The sequence below is a fragment of the Gossypium hirsutum genome, chromosome A01, assembly GCF_007990345.1.
Source record: "Gossypium hirsutum isolate 1008001.06 chromosome A01, Gossypium_hirsutum_v2.1, whole genome shotgun sequence".
Classification (NCBI taxonomy): domain Eukaryota; kingdom Viridiplantae; phylum Streptophyta; class Magnoliopsida; order Malvales; family Malvaceae; genus Gossypium; species Gossypium hirsutum.
The window spans coordinates 89,727,944-89,742,677 of NC_053424.1; positions in this window are offsets into that span (position 1 = coordinate 89,727,944).

Genomic DNA, 14,734 nt, shown 5'->3' on the forward strand with positions numbered 1-14,734 from the left:
AGCAATTTCATACAAATTGCTTTTAGAATTCAAGTTTTGCAATTTATTCAATTTAGTCCCTAATTTCCAATTGAACACCTTACTCAAAGAATTTCTTCATGAAACTTTAACACATGCATATACTCATATTCTAGGCCTCATAATAACCATAAAATAAATATTTTCATGTCAGATTTGTGGTCACAAAACCACTATTTGACTAGGCCCTATTTCGGGATGTTACATTTTCCCCCCTTAGGGGCTTTCATCCTCGAAAGTCTTACCAGAAAATGGATTCGGATATTGACTTCTTCTAGTTTCTTCCGGCTCCCAAGTAGCCTCTTCCACACCATGTCGATGCCATAAAACTTTTACTAAAGCCACATTTTTTTCCTCAATTGTTTAACTTCACGAGCCAAAATCTTGACCGGTTCCTCTCCATAAGCCATGTCCGGTCGAATTTCAATCTCAGTCGGTGAAATCACATGGGAAGGGTCTGATCGGTATCGCCTTAACATAGATACATGGAACACATCGTGAATCATTTCCAGTTCCGATGGCAACGCTAAACGATAAGCTAACGGTCCAATTCTTTCAGTGATCTCCTACGGTCTGATAAATCGTAGACTCAGTTTACCTTTCCGACCAAATCTTAATACCTTTTTCCATTGAGATACTTTCAAGAATACTCTATTTCCAATTTGGAACTCAATTTCCTTTCTTTTCAGATCTGCATAAAAATTTTTCCTATCTGATGCCGCTGTTAGATAATCTCGTATCACTTTAACTTTCTCTTCAGTTTCTTTAATCAGATCAACTTCGTGAATCTGATTTTCCTTTAGTTCTGTCCAGTACAATGGAGTTCGGCATTTCCTACCATTCAATGCCTCATAAGGCGCCATCTTCAAAGTTGTTTGGAAACTATTGTTATAGGCAAATTCTACCAAAGGCAGGTATTTTTCCCCGTTACCCTGAAATTCGAGGATGCAACATCACAACATATCCTCGAGAATCTAAATCATCCGTTCAGATTGACCATCACTCTGAGGGTGAAAAGCTATGCTAAAGCTTAACTTTGTACCCAAGGCTTCTTGTAACTTTTTCCAGAATCTCGAAGTGAACTTCGGGTCTCTGTCTGAAATAATCGACAGTCGTACTCCATGTAATCTTACTATCTCAGAAACATACAAGTCAGCCAACTTATCAAGAGGGTAATTTGTTTTTACCAGAATAAAATGAGCCAACTTCGTCAACTTATCCACTACAACCCATATGACATCTTTCTTTTTCGGAGTTAATGGCAATCCTGTCACAAAATCCATAGTAACTCTGCCCCACTTCCATTCGGGGACCATCACAGGTTGTAACAAACCTGAAGGCACTTGATGTTCAGCTTTAACTTGCTGACATATCAGGTATCTCGATACAAACTCAGAAATATATCTTTTCATGCTATTTCACTAGTACATTTTTTTCAAATTATTGTACATCTTAGTACTTCCCGGGTGAATAGACAAACGACTACTATGTGCTTCTTGCAAAATATTCCGAATAAGTTCATTGTCCTTGGGCACACAAGCCCTATCTCTGAACATTAAACATCCATCAGGACTAATTTGGAAATCTGACTCAACACCAGACTCACATCGAGCCCTTTTCTCTTGCAAGTCATCACCATTAAGTTGAGCACCATGAATTTCCTGTAGAAATGTCGGCCTAGCCTCCAGCTCTTCCAAGACTGAACCATCATCAAGCAATGTCAAACGAGTATCCATGGCTCTCAAAGCAGAAATGGATTTTCTACTCAATGTATCGGCGACTACATTCGCCTTTCCCAGGTGATAGTCGATAATCAGATCGTAATCCTTAATTAATTCTAACCTCATTTGTCTCAAATTTCATTCTTTCTAAGTCATCAAGTATTTCAAACTCTTGTGGTCTGTGAAGATGTGGCAGTGTCACCACACAAAAAATATTGCCAAATCTTTGAGGAAAAAACAATAACAGCAGGTTCTAGGTCGTGGGTCGGATAATTCTTCTCGTGAGACTTCAATTGCTGTGAAACATAGACTATCACCTTGCTATCTTGCATAAGCACGCAACCCAATCCGTTTAAGGATGCATCACTAAAGACCACAAACTCTTTTCCCGGTTCAAGTAGTACTAAAACAAGAGCTTCGGTCAACAATATCTTTAACTTCTCAAAACTTTGTTGACACTTCTCTGTCCATTCGAATTTAACATCTTTCTATAGAAACCTCATTATTGAAGTCACTATCATGGAAAATCCTTTCACAAACCTTCAATAGTAACCGGCTAAACCCAAAAAGCTTCTAACCTCAGTTACATTCTTAGGTGGTTTCCATTTGACAATTGCAGAAAACTTACTTGGATCAACTCGGATGCCTTCACCCGAAACAATATGACCCAAAAATCTGACTTCCTAGAGCCAAAACTCACTCTTGCTAAGCTTGGCATACAGCTGCTTTTCCCTCAAGGTCTGTAATACAATTCTCAAGTGCTTTGCATGCTCTGTCCCATCCTTAGAGTAGATCAAAATGTCGTCAATGAACACAACGACAAACTTATCCATATATGACCGAAAGATCCTATTCATTAGGTTCATAAAAAAGACCCGTGCATTCGTCAACCCAAACGGCATGACAAGAAATTCATAATGGCCTTACCTTGTTCTGAAAGTTGTCTTAGGTATATCCGAGTCTTTACCTCGTAGCTAATAATAGCCAGACCTCAAGTCTATTTTGGAAAACACAGTGGCTCCTCTCATCTGGTCAAACAAGTCATCTATCCTTGGTAAAGGATACTTATTCTTGATGGTTACCTTATTCAGTTGCCGATAATCGATACATAATCTCATTGAACCATATTTCTTCTTTACAAACAATACGAGGGCACCCCAAGGTGAAAAACTTGGCCTCGCGAATCCTTTATCCATTAGCTCTTGCAACTGTGCTTTCAACTCATTCATCTCGATAGGTGTCATTCCATAAGGAGAAATAGAAATAGGACTTGCCCCTGGCATTAATTCAATACCAAACTCTATCTCCCTTTCAGGAGGTAATCCGGGTAATTCCTCCGAAAACACATCTGGATACTCACCTACTATCGACACTGACTCAATCTTCAATTCAGTTTCCTTAGTGCTCATCACAAATGCAAGGTAAGCTTCGTATCCTTTCCTCATATATCTCTGGGCAGCCATTGTCGTGATTACAACCAGCGACGAACCCAATTCTCTTGATTCGACCCGTAGAATCTCACCATCCAGGCATTTCAATTTAATATACTTACTACCACAATTTACAATTACATCATGTAGGGCTAACCAATCCATACCAAGTATTACATCAAATTCATCAAATGGTAACAACATAAGGTTAGCTAGGAAACAATGACCTTGAATCGTCAAAGGACAATTCTTACAGACTTTTCCAACTAGGACTGATCTGCCTAGCGGGTTCGACACTCTAATTATGAATTCCGTAGATTCCACAGGTATGTTCATACTAGACACCAATCTCATGTAGATATATGAATGCGTCGGCCCTGGGTCAATTAAAGCAACAACACTTATATTAAAAAGAGTAAAGTACCCGTAATAACATCAGGAGTAGAGGCTTCCTCTCAAACACGTATCATATACGTTCTTGCCGGGGCTCGAATGTAACGCCTCTGTACCCGAGACCATCGCCGGAGTCAAGCACGAAGTGTTGCTAAACTTAATTCATCAATTAAACAACTTAAACAACTTATTACCAACCATGCATGACAACCAAGCATATGCACATCACCAATATCAAACATTACATAAATAGCTAGATTTATAAGTTAGAATCATTAGCTCACTAAAGACCAATATATTTGGCCAAATAATAATAACACATGTTGTAAAATTAGGTCCCTATACATGCCACTCACTTGATAAATCTAGCATATGTGTTTATACTGTCAAGGTGTTGGCTTGATAATGTGATGCTGCCTCCGACGGTCTCCAACCTTGAGCTACCCTGACAACACTAAAAGAAATGGAAAGGAGGGGGGTAATCTTTATGATTAGTAAGCTCACATGAAATAATAATAAGCAATTTACTAACATGATTCCCACAATAAAACTAACTCATTTGTACATTTACACATGTTCTGGTTAAGCTATTTTCTTGGGTAATAGTCACTAAATCATTTATATTTAGAGTTACGGAACTCCAAATTAAGATCCATAAATTTTCCCAAAAACTATACTCATATATCTTTCCACCATAAAATTTTCAGAATTTTTAGTCCAGCCAATAAGTACAGTTTATTATTCAAAATCTTCCCTATTTTGCTGTTTAACAGCTTTGCCCTTTCTTCACTAAAATTTATTTATCTCATCGTAAAAAACTCGGATGATGTTCTCATTTGTTTTTATTAAAAGTAGAATAATCCAAGATTCTAGGCATATAAATTATACCCCAAAATTATTTTTCTATAATATTTAACAATTTTTCCAAGTCAGAACAGGGGATCTTGAATTCATTCAGACACTATCTCACAAGAATTCAAATATCACATATTATGGAATTCTTTTGCTTCCCCTATTTATTTTAGGTGAAAATAGACTGAATAAAATTTAATTACATATTTTTTTTGAAATTTAATTCAACTTACACAATTTTTGGTAAATTTTCAAATTCATGCACTGTTGCTGTCCAACACTATTTTACTACTAAAGTTCACTTTTGCACAATTTCACTTAATCCCTTCCATTTTACCGAGGTTCGCTCAAATATCAAGCATATTGCTCATAAATTCAAATAAACATATACTTGCACTTGATCATCACATAATCACTATCACATTTATTTTCACTTAATCGATTTTCCGTTGAACTCATCGGAATAATAACAGATACACAATTGCCTGCACATTTTCTCATTTCCACACTTGTAGCCGAAGCTATCTGGTGCGCATAGTAGCCTGCACTTAGTACTACACATGCGACCAATTATCCTGTACACGTAGTAGCCTGCACTTAGTACTACACACGTGATCGAAGTTATCAGATACGCATAGTAGCCTGCACTTAGTACTACACATGCGACCAATTATCTGGTACACGTAGTAGCCTGCACTTAGTACTACACACGTGACCTCACAATAGCTCATTGGTATCGTTTCTATTCCGAAGGTTCAACCGGGAAATTCCTCACTTTTCAACATTTTACTAAATTGTCCGTAATCAATTTAAATTCATAATTTACATCAAATAATCATTTGATAGGCAGCCATATTTCATATGATATCAAAATATATTAACATAAAAAGAATCGATAGATTATTTATATACGAACTTACTCGAAGTGTCGATCTCACTATCCATAGTACCAATTGTCCATTCATAGTATAATAAGACACAACTCAAATAGAAAATCAGCTTTTAAGAATTTACATAACATAAATCACATATTTCATATCTCACTTGTCATGTATCATCATTTTCTTGCACTTCATGTAACATTCTTTCATGTCATATTTCCACATCATAAACACCGTTCCATCAACTTTTCCAATATATTAAATCATGCAATATATGCAATAATAGTAAGAAATATAATTCAAACATAACATTGCATTGTTATTATCATACGAACTTACCTCAATACAAAGTATTAGCAATCGGGCCTATTCCTTTAAACTTTGTTTTTCCTTCGATCACGACTTGAATCTCGTTTCTCTTGATCTATAATACCAAATTAATTTATTTAATACATAAATTCATCAAAACAGCCTTTAATACGAACTTTGGAAAAATTACCATTTTCCCCCTAAACTTTTGCATAATTACACTTTTGCCCCTAGGCTCGGGAATTAAACTTCATCCCTTATTCTTATGTTTTATGACATGCTGATCATTTTTCCCTTCTATGACAACATCAAATTATCACTCTAACATGCACTTATGACTATTAGGTATTTTTACCGATTAAGCCCTTTTACTCGTTTTCACTTAAAATCGAGTAGCACAAGTTGTCTATCATAATTTAAAACCTCATATTCTATCATAAAACACAAAAATACACAAATTTCACCTATGGGTATTTTTCCAAATACGAACCCTAGGTTGAATTATTGCTAGCATAAGCTTAATCAAGTTACAGGGATTCCAAAAACGTAAAGAACTTGAAAAACGGGGCTAGAACGGACTTACTATAAATCTTGAAAACCCTATCCATGGCTTCCCCCGTGCTAATTTCGGCCTTCATATGGAGAAGATGACCATTTTGTGTTATTTTCCCATTTTAATTCATTTAATATACAAATGACCAAAATGCCCTTACTACTAAACTTTCAAAAAAATTCCATCCATGTCCAATTTTTGTCCACAAACTTCAAAATGGTCTAATTACCATTTAAGGACCTTTGATTTAAAAACTCATAACAATTAAACACTTCTAACATGTAAAACTCAACTTTTGCACTTTTTACAATTTAGTCCTTTTGACCAAATTGAGTGCCCAAACGTTGAAATTTTTGAACGAAATTTTCACGAAACCATTTCGTGAAATCGTAGACCATATAAATATAATAAAAATAAAATTTTCCTCCTCAAATTTGTGGTCCTGAAACCACTGTTCCGACTAAACCCAAAATCAAGATGTTACATCGAACCTTTGATTTTGCAGCATCTTTAGTCACGACTCGACTGCCACTAGCACTTCCAGGGTATCTCTGAGGTCCACCCCAAGGAATAGGAGTACTCGATTTTGGGGTTACATCCACTTCTTTTTCAACTCGCTCTGGGTAGTCTCTGAGGAAGTGGTCAAAAGAACCACACCTAAAACATGCGCCACTCTTCATTCGGCATTCTTCGAAATGAAATTTGTTACAGACCGTACACTTCGGTTTTTGGTCATCTACACTCCCCATACTAGTCACCATCGGGGAGGAAGACTTTTGACCTCGTCGCTTAGAGCTTCTCGCTTTACCTGAATATCCCACTAACGAAGTGCAGCGTTCATGCTGGCTCCTGGCTTTCTTCGTGGAGAACGAGAGTGTTTTGCCGCTAAACCTCTTGCTCGTAACTCAAGCCTCTCTTTTAGCTTGTTTTCTTACATTATTAAGTTCATCAGCCTTCTTAGCTATATCGTCCAAGGCAGAAAATTCCCGTATTTCCAATATCCCAATCAACAACTTGATGTCCTCATTCAGACCTTCCTCGAAGCGTTTACACATTTTCGATTTCGTTTGGACCCATTCAGTTGCGTACTGACTTAGTCGTACGAACTCTCTCTTCTATTCCGCTCCAGTTTTATTCCCTTGTTTGAGTTTCAAGAACTCCTTTCGCTTCGAATCCAAAAACTGCTGGCTAATGTATTTCTTCCTGAACTCTGCTTGGAAGAAATCCCAAGTAATATTTTATTTCGGCACTACCGAGGATACGGTCTTCCACCAATGGTATACAGTGTCCTTCAAAAGGGACACATCACACTTGAAACATTCCTCAAGTGTCCACGACAAATCATCTAGCACCCGCGTAGTATTCTCGAGCTAGAACTCAGCTCTTTCAGCGCCATCATCAACTTTCGCTTTGAATTCCTCAGCCCCATACTTACTAAGCTTATCAACATGGGCTTTACCAATTCTCACCTGTGCTAAACCTCATGGCACATCTTCATCAGGTTGGTTAGGGGGCGAGGGAGGTCTTGGTATATTGGGGCGATTTCTTAAATAATCCCCAAACCATTCGTCCATCATATCAAAAAAGGCAGCTCGGGCCTCTTCCTGACCTTCAGACATAAGCCTTCTACTACTAGTAGATACAGCTCATTGTACGAAAGCTGGAGCATGGCTCTCAGCTCTCTCGGACTTATACTGTGCTTGATTGGAAGACATTTACTATATTCAAAACAATTTAAACAATTAAGAGATGTCACGCTATCAACATTCGAATAATGGCATGTATAAAGAACTTTATCATCCTCTACGGTAGTCTTAGAATTGACTAAACCGTAGCTCTGATACCACTAAATATAACACCTCTCACCCGTATCTGACGCCCGGATAGGGTTCGAGGCGTTAACAGGACTTTACATTTGTATCACATTATTCAGGATCGTAAATTTTTGCTCAAATTTAAAATATTTTAACCATGAATATCTCGTCTCTTACATAGGCCTTCGAGGCTTATAACATACTTAGAGGCAGTGCGAGACTACTTCGTGCACATTCAAAAAACCTTGGGCTCCTTAGAAAATTTTTCTTATCTTAAAGTGTCACACGCTTGTGTAGATGGGCCGTGTGGTCACATACGCCCATGCCCTTCGGCCGTGGGCAACACTGGCTTATCAAAATGGCCATATCACATGCCCGTGCTGCCTGCCTGTGGACAACACAGTCTTTTAGACACGGCAAGTACACACGCCTGTACGGCCTACTCATGTGCACTATTGATTTAGAAATTTAAGTGCAGGGGACACATGGCCATAACCCACACCCATGGGAAGGAACCGTGTGTCTAACCATGTGGACCCTAATAGGCTATTTTCCAAGCCTTTGGTCACCCTTTCTACCATCTACACTTAATAGTTATCAATTTTTGAACCCAAACATGACTACGCATTTGTAAATCTTTGATAAATCTTATTGTATGGAAACCTCATATCATTGGCTTCATACATGAAAGGTTATTTCCCATTTAGTGTTTATGGGTTTCCATGTCACTTTATTTCATCCAAAGTTGGCTCGTTCATGTGACTCATTGCCAATTGGTAACAACCCATCACATGTAAATAAAATCATGCATAGATTCGTAGGTCATAGCCTACTTCAATTAAGCCAATTTTCATAGCCATATACTAAGAAATAAACATATTTTTACATGCCTTCATTTGGCAAAGCAAATGAAACATATAAAAAAATACTCAAAACCCTATACATGCCATTGAGCAAAATAGAAATGTCTATATACCATAGCTGGGATTTTTGATAGTGTGCTGACTCTCCTATCGTCTTCCAATCTTTACAAGTCATTGAGCTCTGAAAAGTAGGGAAAAGTAAGGGGGTAAGCATTTGCATGCTTTGTAAGCTCGAATAACAGGAAAGTAGACTTACCAAACATTTAACATGCATCCATGATAGATAAGGAAACCAACAATTATGAAATGGTTCCCTATTACATGCACTCAATCAATAAGTTAGTAACATAATCAAGCATCATATAATTTAACTAGATGAGTTCATCATTCAACATCTCATTTACACAAACATCTAATGTTAATCTGGTTGAGTTTCTAGGAAATCTCGATGGAATACCCATTAACCGTCAATACATACGAATGATCATTCTATATATGCACTCCCACTAACCTCACTTCTTATGGCGGCATTACCAGTCCAGGCTAAATCCCTTATTACGATAAATACTCCTAATGAGCTCGGATCTGAACTACCAGTCCAGGCTAAATTCAGACCCTAATTGGATTACCCGTCTGGGCTAAATCCATAATGCACACATATTCTTCGGGAGGCTTGATCATTCAAAGGAACACCCGTCCGGGCTAGATCCTTAATATAATTGAGATTAAAAAATATGGGTAAATCCTTACTGCAACACATGCAGGATCTCAAATCACCTGTAATTACGGGTTACCTATCTAATTCCCTTTTTCAACCTCAACCGAGACTTTTAACCACAATTCTTTATTAAGAATGTATTTCATGAATGTTCATACTATCAAGATATGTAGTTATCATACGTTCATAAATCATACAATTATGCATACTACAAGTTTACTCATGTTATCCGAACTTACCTGGTATTTGTTTCGAAGCTGCCTTTCGGTTATTCCGTAACCTTGCGTTTACCTCGATCGACCTCCGAAATTTGTTCCTTGGGGTCTATAACAACTAAATTATATCATTAATACCCCACATTATACATTACAAATCTAATTCTCACCCCTGATCCAAATGACCGTTTTTCCCCTAACCTTTGACATTTATACGATTTAGTCCCTAGGCTCGTATAATGAAACACATGCACTTTCTATCTTACCGAAGCCTATTCAAACACTTTTCTCTCTTATGGCAGCCACATTTTCCATTATTTTCTCATTTCTACCACACATTTCATAACTTTTGCAAAATGGTCCCTAAAAGGGTTTTTCATGAAAATCACCTAGGAAAAGATGTTTAACACACATCCAACTTTCATATTCCTCCATAATCCATCAAAATACAAGCAACTCATACATCTGTAAAATTTTAAACAAGAACCCTAGCATGAAATATGGGTAGAAATGAAGAGAACAAGCTATCGGGATTCCAAAAATACAAAGAACATTAAAAACGGGGCTTGGGAGCACTTACTATTGAGCTTGAAATGTTTGAAAACCCTAGCTATGATGACAAGATAATTTCGGCAGCTATGGGGAAGAAGATGGCTGATTTTGGCTTGATTTTTCCCATTTTATTCCATTAAAAAGCCAAATGACCAAAATGCCCTCATGCTCTTTCTTTAAAATTTCATCCATGCAAGCCCATTTTTGTCCAAAAATTTAGAAATTGGGCAAATTATTCTCCAAGACCTTCTAATTCATAACCCAAAGCAATTTCATAAAAATTTCTTCTAGAATTCAGGTTTTACAATTTATTCAATTTAGTCCCTAATTTCCAATTGAACACCTTACTCAAAGAATTTCTTCATGAAACTTTGACACATGCATATACTCATATTCTAGGCCTCATAATAACCATAAAATAAATATTTTGATGTCAGATTTGTGGTCCCGAAACCACTATTCGACTAGGCCCTATTTCGGGATGTTACACGTACACCCTTCGAAATGGCCACCCATTCTTATATGCCAAGGCTGTATGCCTCACACGGCCACCAAACACGTCCATGTGTCTAGGCCGTGCTCAAGATTGACTTTTAATTGTAGGACTACCCCAGGGGACACACTGTTGTGTAGCATGTCCATGTGTCGTACACGGATGAGATACACGCTCGTGTCTCTACCCATGTGGACAAAAATAAGCTATTTGCAAAGCCAATTTGCCACCCTAATCTCATGAACACATAGCAACCAAAGCATTATCAAAATATATGTTTTATAACTTCAATTTACTACATTCAATCTCATGCCAAAATCTTACCAATTTCCCAAATAAGCACATACCAAAATTCATTAATTAACACAACCAAAACAAAGCCATATCACATGGCTAAATATTCACAACTCAAAACATATCTCAATTTAACTAGACAATACATGCCTATGCTTAGCTATTTACACTTTCAAAAGATACCAAAGTTAACTTTGATAATGTGATAATGATCCTCGACAATCCCCGAGCTCTCGGTAGCTTCGATATCTATAAAACAGTTGATATCACACACAACGTAAGCTTTTGAAAGCTTAGTAAGCCATATACAAATAAATACAACTCATGAATCAAGTATAATTTAATACATTCATTTAGGATTCATGACCATTTCACATATACATTTTATGAAGCACATCATACTCATTTGTTCATATACAAATCATATAATCCCAATTCACTTCACTTACAAATATAGTATATTTCACTTTCATGAGTATCACATATCATCTTTTAATCACAATTAAACATATACTTACTTTCTATTCTCAACTTTACACACATTTTTAAACATACCTGAATCTGATACGCATTCCATATATTCATTAATTTCTTAGAGTGCCTGTTGAACTGTACGGAATCAAATAGGATACGCGGATAACTCGGAAAGCTCGTACAATGCCAATGTCCCAAACGTGGTCTTACATGTAATCAAATATCGATGCTACTGTCCCAGATAGGGTCTTACACGAAATCAAATACGATGTCGATGTCCCAAACATGGTCTTACACGTAAATCTCAAATTGATGCCAACGCCTTAGACGTGGTCTTACAAGAAATCACATATCGGAGCCCTATGTCATGACATATGTATCCTAACTATTCCTATGGTTCATACGGGACTTTCAGATGTCGTCACATTATCGAAACTTTCTCAGATTTCTCATATTCAACTCAAATAGCCATTCATCACTATTCATTAACATATAAGCAGTAATAATTTAATTCAAACACATTTATTTGTATATCGACTTACCTCATACGAAAATGAACGGAAACGAATAGCTATCCAACTACTTTCATTTTCCCCCGATCTAATTCTATTTTCTTTGGTTCTTGATCTAAACACATTCAAACGTATCTCTTTTATTCACCAAATCATTCAATTTAATCCATTTACACATATTTAAGGTATCTTACAAATTAGCCTTCATATTTTCACATTTTAACACTTTAGTCCTTAATCACAAAAATCACACATGCTTAGTCGAATTTTCCCTTAGCTCATATAAGCCCATATATTTCATTTATTTTACATTTTAGACCCTCAATTTTTTAATTTCACAAAATAGTCCAAAATACTCAAATTCATCAAAAATTCAAATACAAAACATATTAACCCAACACATATCTTTCATTTTTCATCAATCAACAACACAAAACTCATGGATTCATCTATGGCATATCTCAAAATCATCATCAAATTCAAAAATTCAAGCATGGGCTAGCTAGAGTACTAAGAAACAATCACAAAAACGTAGAAATTATCAAAAATCGAACAAAAATGAACTTACAATTAAGCTTAGTAGTAGCCGAACCCTAAAACCCCATGGATGAACACTTTCCTTCTCAATTTTCAGCAAAAACAAAGATGAATATCACTACTCTTTTGTTTTATTTTATTTTATTATCATTAATAATCCTTTTACAAATTTAACCTTTAATAAACCATTATAAAATCACTTAATGGATGGTCACTTATGTCCACTAAACTTGTCAATGGCATAATAACAACATAAGGACCTCACACTTAATAAAATATAATAATTTGGCACTTTAACAAATAGCAAGCCACTTTTACAAATTCTACGATTAAGCCCTTTTTATCAAATCGAACACACAAACGGTAAAATTTTCATACAAAATTTTCACACATATCATATATCATGCTGTAAACATGAAAAATAATATTAAAAATACTTTTCTGACTCTGATTTGTGGTCCCAAAACCACTATTCTGACTAGGGTCTAAACTAGGCTGTTACACTAGAAAAGCAAAACCAAGTAGCAATTTTGAAGCATCAAGGCAAATTAATTTTTCAACCTAAGAAGGTCCAAATTATGTGTATTAATTCATAATATAATTAATTTTAATTTTAATCTAATTTAATTTGGGTTAAATAAATTATTATTAATTAATTATGGAAATGAGCTCAGTTGAGCTAAACCAAGAAAACTGATCCAACCCAGCACTGGATAGCCTAAAACCGTCCCACATGCTGACCAATCAGCTTGGTTTTTTATTATCTTGCTTGCAAAATGCCCCTTGAAGACTCCTTCAATTTGCATTCAAACCCTTCTACTATTCATGCCTTTCAAGATTTGCCCCTATCTAAAAATAGCATGTTTGAAATCTTCAAACATGCCACATGTGTGGCTGGCCAAGGGGGCAGTCTTTGGCTGCTGATTTTGGCTATTTTTAGCAGTCTTCTCAACCTATAAATACCACCCTTGGCTGCTCACCTCAAAAACATCTCAACCCTTCTCATCTCTTCACTTCTCTCTCATTTTTCTCTCTTCATTCTCTTCCATTGTTCTCTATTTTCTTCCCCTATTCCCTTGTCAATTTCACCTCTTGAAAAAGATTCAATCAACCACCATTTTAAGTATCATTCAAGTGTTCATAGAAGCCTCAGTTTGATAAGAATAAGCGGAGAAGGAGGATTAGAGAAAACTAGTCAAGCCACGGAGAAAACACCATATTTGATTCTTGTTCCCTATCCTTTTAATTTTGTTATTGTTATAATGAACATGTCTATGAATATTTGTGTTGTTGTATGTTTAATTTAATTAATATGTCTTAAATTTAATTCGTGTTAGGTTGATTGCATTTCACCTATTTAATTTATTAAAATTGTGTTTGTGTTGTTATAGGCCTCGATAAGATGTTTGATTAAGTAAAACCATGACTAAGTTATTCTTGCATTACAATTGTAAGGTAACTAATGAATTAATTATTTAAACGGATTGAAATTATAATTAATTGACACGATACTTAATTAGTACATGTTTAATCATCTAAGGTAGCTGAGGGTTAAATTAGCAACGGTATCTAGCAATACATTAGCCTCACATAACTTGCAAGATTATTGTGATTAAACTGTTTCAAGGTAGAAATACATTGTTACCTCACGTAATCTTTTATGTGCTTATGAGATTGAATTACTTGTTTGAATTGGCATAGAGATATGTACAAGAGATTATTTTAATTTCATAAGAATATATGTGCATTAACACATTTTCTTATTAGAATTTGTTTAACCGGTTGAATTGACATGGAGATATAGTCAAGAGATAAATGGATTTTGGTAGGTAAGTATGTTCATAAAGTTAGCAAATTACTGAGTTGTCGTGAATTTATTCGTAACAACATGAACATGAGTTTAATAATTCTAAGTTAAGAAATGCAATTAATCTAGCATAATTGTGTCATTTTGATTAAAATCATCTTTTGAAATCGTGCATTGGAACTTTTATTTTATTTTTATTTATTTTACTTAGCTAAAATTCTAGTTTTTAATCACCTCCTCAAATCAAAATACTTTCCTCCACCAAAGTGTTTTAAATTAATTTCATAAATAATTCTTT